At 41.1% G+C, this 7,931-nt stretch overlaps 1 pseudogene; it reads right to left on the bottom strand.

The window, feature by feature from the left end:
• Positions 1 to 788: 788 nt before the first annotated feature.
• Positions 789 to 1,831, bottom strand: LOC116093315 (annotated as a pseudogene).
• Between the last annotated feature and the right edge of the window lie 6,100 nt (positions 1,832 to 7,931).

Raw genomic sequence — 7,931 nt, 5'->3', positions numbered from 1 at the left:
ATTCATTTAGAAGTAACTGAAGACGCGGTTACAGAGAGATGAAATGATGGGGCCTAATGAGAAGGAGCTTTCATAAACAACAGACATCCACAGGCATTATAAGAGCAGCCGTATAAATGTCCATATGGTGAGGGGAGCCTCTTAGATCACTGATCACATTGTGTGATTTTAGAAAGAGTTCTTAAGCTATTGTCTGGTGACCCCTTTGTGATAGAGAAATTATTATATGACCTCCATTTACATAGGTATATAAAACAGGAATATAAATATATATATGTATTATATATAATATATATTAAGTTTTACTGATAAGTCATACAAAAATTCTCTTTAAAATATTTTGTTATGCAAATAATTTTACAATTTATTAAGAACAAAATGAGATTTTCATGCTAACAAGATGGGTGTGCTTATTGAGTATTATGTGAAGAATTGAAGCTGGGTGGGTCGTGTACTACAGCAGGAAGATGGGATTAGTTAATTTTCTGTTGTAATAAAACACCACTGCCAATAGTGACTTACAAAAGAAAGAGTTTACATTGGCTCAGGACTCCAGAAGGATAAGAGCGCATCATGCCAGGACGGCACCGCACCAAGCAGGAGTGTGGTGGCTGGAGCAGCAAGCAAAATTCTAGAACTGGGGAGAGATGGTAAACCCCCAAAACCAGGCCCTGGTGTCTTACTTACCGTACCAAGAACGCATCTTCTAAACCTTCCCAAAAAGTTCCACCAACTGGGGACCAAGTATACAAATACATGAACCTATGATGGACATTCACACTCAACCATCATAAGTGAGCCATCTTTAATGGGTTGTTGTTGTTTTAGTTGGTTGATATTTTGATGTTATAACTATCAATCCTGAGAGTGCCATTTTGCATAAATTCATTGTAGAAAACTGTAGAAATATGTGTAAGGTCATTTGAGGAATTGTTGAAATTTCTGTCCTGATTCCAAGCTAAATTCAGTTAGTGGTAGCAGCAGTAGCAGCAGCAGCAGTAGTAGTAGTAGTCTTTATTCCTGTGGAGGTAGGGATGTCCTATAGCTGAATGAGCTGAATAGCTGAATGTCCTATAGCCTATGAGCTTCTCCAGGCTGGTAGCTTTCACTTTTTGCCAGCTGGCATCTTCAGCAACTTGGCACTTCACCCATGTTACTTCTTACATGCTAGAATGGCTTTGGGAGCCCCAGTGTCTCCTCCTCGGTGATTGGCTTGGACTCCAAGGACACAGGGCCAGGGGCTGATAGAAGTGGTAGGGACCTGGTGGCCTGGGACATACACCTGGCCATCAGCATCGAAGCAGCAGGTGGGGAGACAGCTTGTTCTAGCAGCCCAGATTCCAGGTAGAGACCCTATTGGTTCTTCGGTTCCAAAGCACACAGGGAGACACAGATTTTTCTGAAAGAGAGCCAGTGTGTGGTCATCCAGGAACATTTTGGGAAGAGTGATGAACAGCCAGCTCCTAAGAGAGTCTCGCAGGTTCCCCAATGTCTCATGGACAAAAGAAGCCATGTAGAATGTCAGTCAGGGGCACAGGGCCACCTTTCAGTAGTGTTTCAGTTTTTCTTTCATCTGAGCTTCCCTGAAGGCCTTGGTCACTAAGAGGGCTTCTACCAGGCGCTTCTGCTCACTCACTGTTAGGGAAGGCCTGGTGTCTCCTCACATCATCCGAGGTCACCTTAAAGAATTCATCAGGTATCTCTGCTGGTCAGGACTCCAACAGGTCCTCCGGGTCCAGATGGTACACTCCAGGATCTCAGTCAACCAATGGTTCAGGCTCCTGCTGTAATCATCACCAGGATTTTACTTCTTGGGCTCAGACGAACCCATCAGCCCCCAGCCAGGGGCCTCTATCCTAGGAAAGGAATAGGGCAGCGGCTGTCTCCTTTGTGCTTAGCTCCCCTGAGTATCTGCTGCTTTGTGCTGCTTCCCCTGAATATCTGCTCAACTCTGGGGTGCTTGCATCACCCCAACGTTCAGGTCTCCCCTACTGAACTCCCCAGACTTCGAAAGAAGCAAGGGGCTACTGGAGCAGCCTGGACTACTATGGATTCCTGTTTGCCCATGATGTCACGCTGCTTTATGACAAACCTGAAGGTGAGTTGACTGAAATGTGCTCTGTAAGGCAGCTCTACCAGTTGTTAAGTCTCCAACCACAGAATGAATGGCTGAGACACCCATTTAAAAGCAGACCCGGTGGCCAGTTCTCCCAGCATCCTTTCCAACAGTCTCCAGCCTAGGGACTGGGCTGGTCTTTCTCCAGAAGTTTCCCAGGGTCTGGCTGGAACAGAAAGTGCCTAGCAATTCGAATCATGTACTCAGGTCCCTCACTGTAACTCCAGGACACAGGCACCATCTCCAGCTTGGCATTGTTAAGTAGGCTGACAAATCTCTATGAGGTCACACAGGGTCCTCTGAAAGTTCAGATCATATTCTATCCGCTGCGGTTGGAATCCAGCTGCAGGCACGTGTCCTCCAGTACCTGCAGCCATATGGTGTTCTGTAGTGGATACCATCTGGGGGCAGTAACAATAGTGTGCTGCCCCTGCTGCCATCTTCCACTCACATCTTAATTATTCATTTTCTTAATGAAACTAAAGTCATCAATCAAGTAACAATTTTAAAAATCAAACTTTCTAAAACGGTATCATAAAATTATACTAATTTGATACTGGAATGAAAATAGGAAAATATTGAAAACTTTTGTTTTCCATGAATGAACCATTTTGTTTTTATGAGAGTTAAGATCATTTTTTGTACAGTAAAACGGCATGGTTCATAACTACACTGATCTCGGGTTAGATCTGAGCTGAGGTGTTCCCAGAAGTGGTTGCAGGAATTGTATGGTCTGAGGCCCGGAGACAGAAGTATGTGTTGCGTCTTCAGAACCCAGGCTGCAGTGAACTTGCAGGTTCTAACACTGATGAGCATTGCCCGATTCACTGTGTGAATATGAATTAATATTTGCCAAAGCTACACTTCCAGAAAACCTTCACTATTCCCAAAATGTTTAGACCTTCCTATCCTTACCACTCAGTCCCGTGTCCCCAGAAGGAGTTGTTTTAATTGTCTTAAGGTTTACTTGTAAGGAAATGTACAGATGGCACACAAAAATTACTACATGTATAAAATCTACATGAATTCATAACACATGTGATTCTACTAATTGCTGAAGGGAGACTGAGAAACTGGGGTGGTATCTTGGTTTGCTTTTACATTTTAATGTTTGGTGTCTGACTAGTTGCAAACACAGAAGTACTGACTGTACTTAAAAAAAATCTGACCAGGTTGCGCTGAATTGTTCTTTTTCCCCCTTTAGTGACAGCAAAGTTCTTAGCACACTGAGATTTTATATCAGGGGATATTAATCAAATTTGGAAATACCCCTTTTCTCAGGCAGCTCTTTCATCAGTAAGTTCAATAAAGTGATCCAAGACAACACAAGAGAAACTAAATTCAATCATACATCACCATGACAGGCAGAATGCAGGGGCATATTGAGACACAGGCTAAGAAGCTATAGAGGTGAATCATGACAGCAATACAATAGAGTCCTAGGGAAGGTAAACAAGCTCAAATCAGTGAATCAATCCAGTCTCGGGAGTTGGCGAGGCCTTCCAAATTCCAAGGCACTGCCTTATTGAGAACAGTAATAATGCAGAGAAAGAGATAACACAGAAGTCGCAAACTAATAATCTAAGAAGCTCTAAAGTCTTAGCCACAGATGACAGTAGAATGGCTATCAGGGCAGTGGTAGGAAAGAACATTTTGAAGAAAGAGATCAGAGGGAAGGTGACAGAAGATAAACTCACACAGTAACAGTTTAGTAGTTTAGCCAGGGAAGCAAGGACTCAAGAGTCTGGGCACTCACTCCTCAGCCACGCTGGTGGTGGAGCACAAGCAAGGGCTCAAACAAGTAAGTTATCAAGTTGGAGTAGATGTTAGAGCAGAGCAGATTGTCCGAGGAACAATTTGTGTCTTGTCTCATCCAGTTTCTGGTGGTGACAGAAGTCCCAGTAATGGCCGTGCCACTGTAACCTGCCTCAGTGGCTAGATGGGATTCTCTTCCTCTGTGTATCCTCAGGTTGGTATCTCAAGGAGTGCAGATTATCCAGCACAAGCACTTTCTCTTAACTCCTTTAGTCACCTCTTCTGCAGTAGTAAGTCATTAATGGTCACTGTTTAATCCATATTATTTGGTAGCTACAGATGCTGAGAACTAAGTCATAACTGCTGGGTGCAATTACAACTTATCTCACCAGTTACATCTCTGTAGGAGGTCATTATGTGTCTATATGGGTATGTTATATTATATATATATTACTGCTACAAGAAAGTGTAATCACAACTTAAAAATAATCAAATAAACAAGATAATATTAACCCCATGTGAATTGGCCCTCACAGAATTTTTTCACTGAATTTTGCTAACACCTTATAACTATAACAAATTTTCAACTTCAATTTGTATTGTATTGTATTGTTTTGTTTTGTTTTTTGTTTTTTTGAGACAGGGTTTCTCTGTGTAGCCCTGGCTGTCCTGGAACTCACACTGTAGACCAGGCTGGCCTCGAACTCAGAAATCCACCTGCCTCTGCCTCCCAAGTGCTGGGATTAAAGGCATGTACCACTATTGCCTGGCTCAATTTGTATTTTTAACAGAAATGTTGATTGCCGTTTAAATTCCCATTAACCCATAAAAACTAAGAAGGAATAATGAAGGGAAATATTGAAGAGTAAACCACCTACTTTGCCATAAGCAAATTTTTGCTGAATTGAGTAATATTTTTTGAATATTGTCTTTAATTAGCTTGAGCTACTGGGCAAAATGTAAGACATGGGGCAGAAACATTTTAAAATTTAATCTTACTAAAATGTTTTCTCCATAATTTTTAAAATGTAGTTAACAAAGAAATGTCATTCTGAACCATAGTATCTACTGATTTTCTTGCTGCAAAATGTCTCAGAATGTTCGGAGTGAACCACTAAGCTGAGGTCTCTCCATGCTGGATTTGGGGAAAGTGATGCTATATCACTCACGTTACTATACTTCTACCATAAAAGTACACCAACAGCAAGTAAATTCACATCTAGGATCATAGTAAAGTCCAATCAGATAAAGAGGAAGCCAACAATTTGGATAAATTTCATGTTTATTTCTATTTCAATATCCATTCTAAAAGTTTAGGTGGGTGTTACTAGATTTTCAGCAATACCATTCTCCGATAACTGGCAAAGTCTAAGTTGGCTCTCCCAATTTATTGCAGGGTGATTTTAATGCATAGGCATATCAGGTGATAATAAATATCTGGAGAAATAGATACACGTTTTATATCAGGTACACTGAATTTTAATTTAGCCTTCAGAGGTTTTCTTTTTCCCTAGGACTATTGATGGGACTCCTGTGAAGCTAGAGCTTTAAACCAGAATGCCAAATTATCATGTGAATGGCCTCAAAAATTCAATTATAATGAGCACAACAAAAATGTCTTCCCCGTTATTTTCAAGTTGATGGTCTCCAGGTCAGCTTTTCCTAGAACAGAGCTTGCATGTGACCTCTAATTTAATCTGCTTGCATACACCCCAGCTAATTCACAAGTTTGCTGTGTAGTGTTAGGAATGCCACTTCCTTGGTCCTAGTGGCTTTATAATCTGAAAATGAAGATGTCTTCCTTCACCAGGGTGTAGTAAACTCCAGCAAATTTTAAAATGATTACATACCCAAAGTGCAATTACTCCATTAAGAAGAGTAATTAAGAAAATGAGTAGGAAATTTTGACAACTCCTTTGGAACCAGGCCATTAATTTCTAAGTAAGGAAATGAGGGAGAAACCATACAGGAGCAACCTCCTTATCGCCTTCACGGCCTCCTAGGGGGGAAGGATCATTCTGCAATGGGCCCTCTCACAGAGAACAAGAGGCCTGTGACCCCACCCTGTATCTATTATTCCAGCATCTGCTGTCATTAGGGTCAAGTGGCATTTTTAAAAATTATATTCTACAAAAGAGTCCCAATGAAACAATAATTACCATTTAATGGGATTCACAGTGGCATAATAAATATCACTGATCTTCCCCACCTGAGCTCTGAACCAAGTAAGGAAGGCAGACGGGCTCCAAGGTACCATCTATTTTATGGATGGGAGGACATGGCTTTATGAGTGGGAAAGAGGGCTTTCTGATAACGAGCTCCACTCTAACGCTGCTTGATTCACTGTGTCAAGGACAGAAGATAAGCATGGTACACTTCCATCCTGGAACAAAGCCCCTAAAGTTATTACTGGGAGTATTGAAACAACTACTTCTCAGTCTACAGGATTGCTTTTGAAGGAGAAGATGGATTTCATTCCAGGTTTCTCTCCTTTACTGAGACCGATGGAAAATGAAGTAGAGACCATCTCATAATGTTAATCATTAAGCTCAGAAGGTAGGGTCTTTGTCTCCCTCATCTTTACATTTTTCCAGAATGATTGGCACAGGAAGGACTGGGTTTTGATACGTTTATTTCCAAGCAAGGAATTCTATATCAGAACAAATGACAGTGATCTCTGGTCTAATCCTTTTCAATTCCTAACCTACCATTAAGTATTTAGAGATATTGAACAATTTCTGTGAACTCTTACAACGATCTGTGGTATATAGTCACACCATACTTACTGCAAGTGGACATTACACACTGGCTGCTTACCATGGTTTGGCTTCTTAATGAGTTGGCCCACTTGGGATTACCTTAAAAATTATGAATGGAGAAAGGGTGAGAGATAAAAAAGATGGAACAGTGAGGGGACTGAAGGAGGGAGGGATGAAGGAGAGAAAGGAAGGGAAGGAGGAAAGAAGTTAAAAGAAATTCAAACCCAGGTCAGACACAGATGTCTTACTTCCTTGGAATGCCTGCTTGCAAGTGTGACATCTGGGCTTAAGGACAACTGCAGTGTAGTTAGCAAGGGCATTCTCCTTAATGATCACATCCTTACTGCTAAGAATATTCTCTTCTTTAAGGACACTCTGCTCCAAGTTCTAACCAGCTCAGGTACCATACATACTGCAGGCTGAAGTGATATATATATTCCTTGGGCCCTCAGGCTACTCTGACAGAAATGGAATGAATGACATCAAATAAATAATAGTGTTTCTAATCATCCTAAAGATCAGCATGATCTGCCATAAATAATGGTATAACTACAACCTCCCATTAGCATGTTTCTGTTATCCTCTCTCCACACAATAAACAAGGCTAAGGTTGTCATTCTTTCGCTGTTAGAGATTGATCATGCACCATTGACAAGCATTGATATATGAGATTAATCTCTTTACCTCATTTATTCACGGTATGATTCTCTGTCAGGCTCACACTGGGTAAGCAAACAATAAACATCATTAAGAAAACACAGGCAATTTTTGGTCAGAAAACCCAAGTAAGAAAAAAAGAAGCAAGCATAAACTTCTAGAGACTTTTCTGCTATTCACATTTTTTTTCCTGAGATTTAGAAGACTTATTTACAATGAATATCTAAGCTCTCAATATGTTCTACTCACTACTTAAATCTGAAAGTAACATTTCAAATGCTTTCTGTTAGCCGAATAGATAAAGAATCACCCTTTAAACTTACAGTGGTGGTAAATAAGAATCTCCCTGTTTGAAGACACTCGGGTAAATATGGCACTTGCCTTTACAGTTCAGATTGTCTACCACACTGATGACTGGGGCTGACAATGGCTCTTTACTTCCTTCCATTACTAGGTTTTGTTTATAGGAAGACAGAGGCCTGCAAGGAGTGGAATCGTAGGACTTTTATAGTCTTAAACATGTTGATCTGTGATTATGGATAAAAGTTGCAATTTCAGCCGGGCAGTGGTGGCGCATGTCTTTAATCCCAGCACTTGGAGGCAGAGGCAGGCGGATTTCTGAGTTCGAGGCCAGCCTGGTCTAC

The sequence above is a fragment of the Mastomys coucha genome, unplaced genomic scaffold (genome assembly GCF_008632895.1).
Source record: "Mastomys coucha isolate ucsf_1 unplaced genomic scaffold, UCSF_Mcou_1 pScaffold16, whole genome shotgun sequence".
In the NCBI taxonomy this organism is placed as follows: domain Eukaryota; kingdom Metazoa; phylum Chordata; class Mammalia; order Rodentia; family Muridae; genus Mastomys; species Mastomys coucha.
This window is presented reverse-complemented; position numbering and strand designations above follow the sequence as displayed.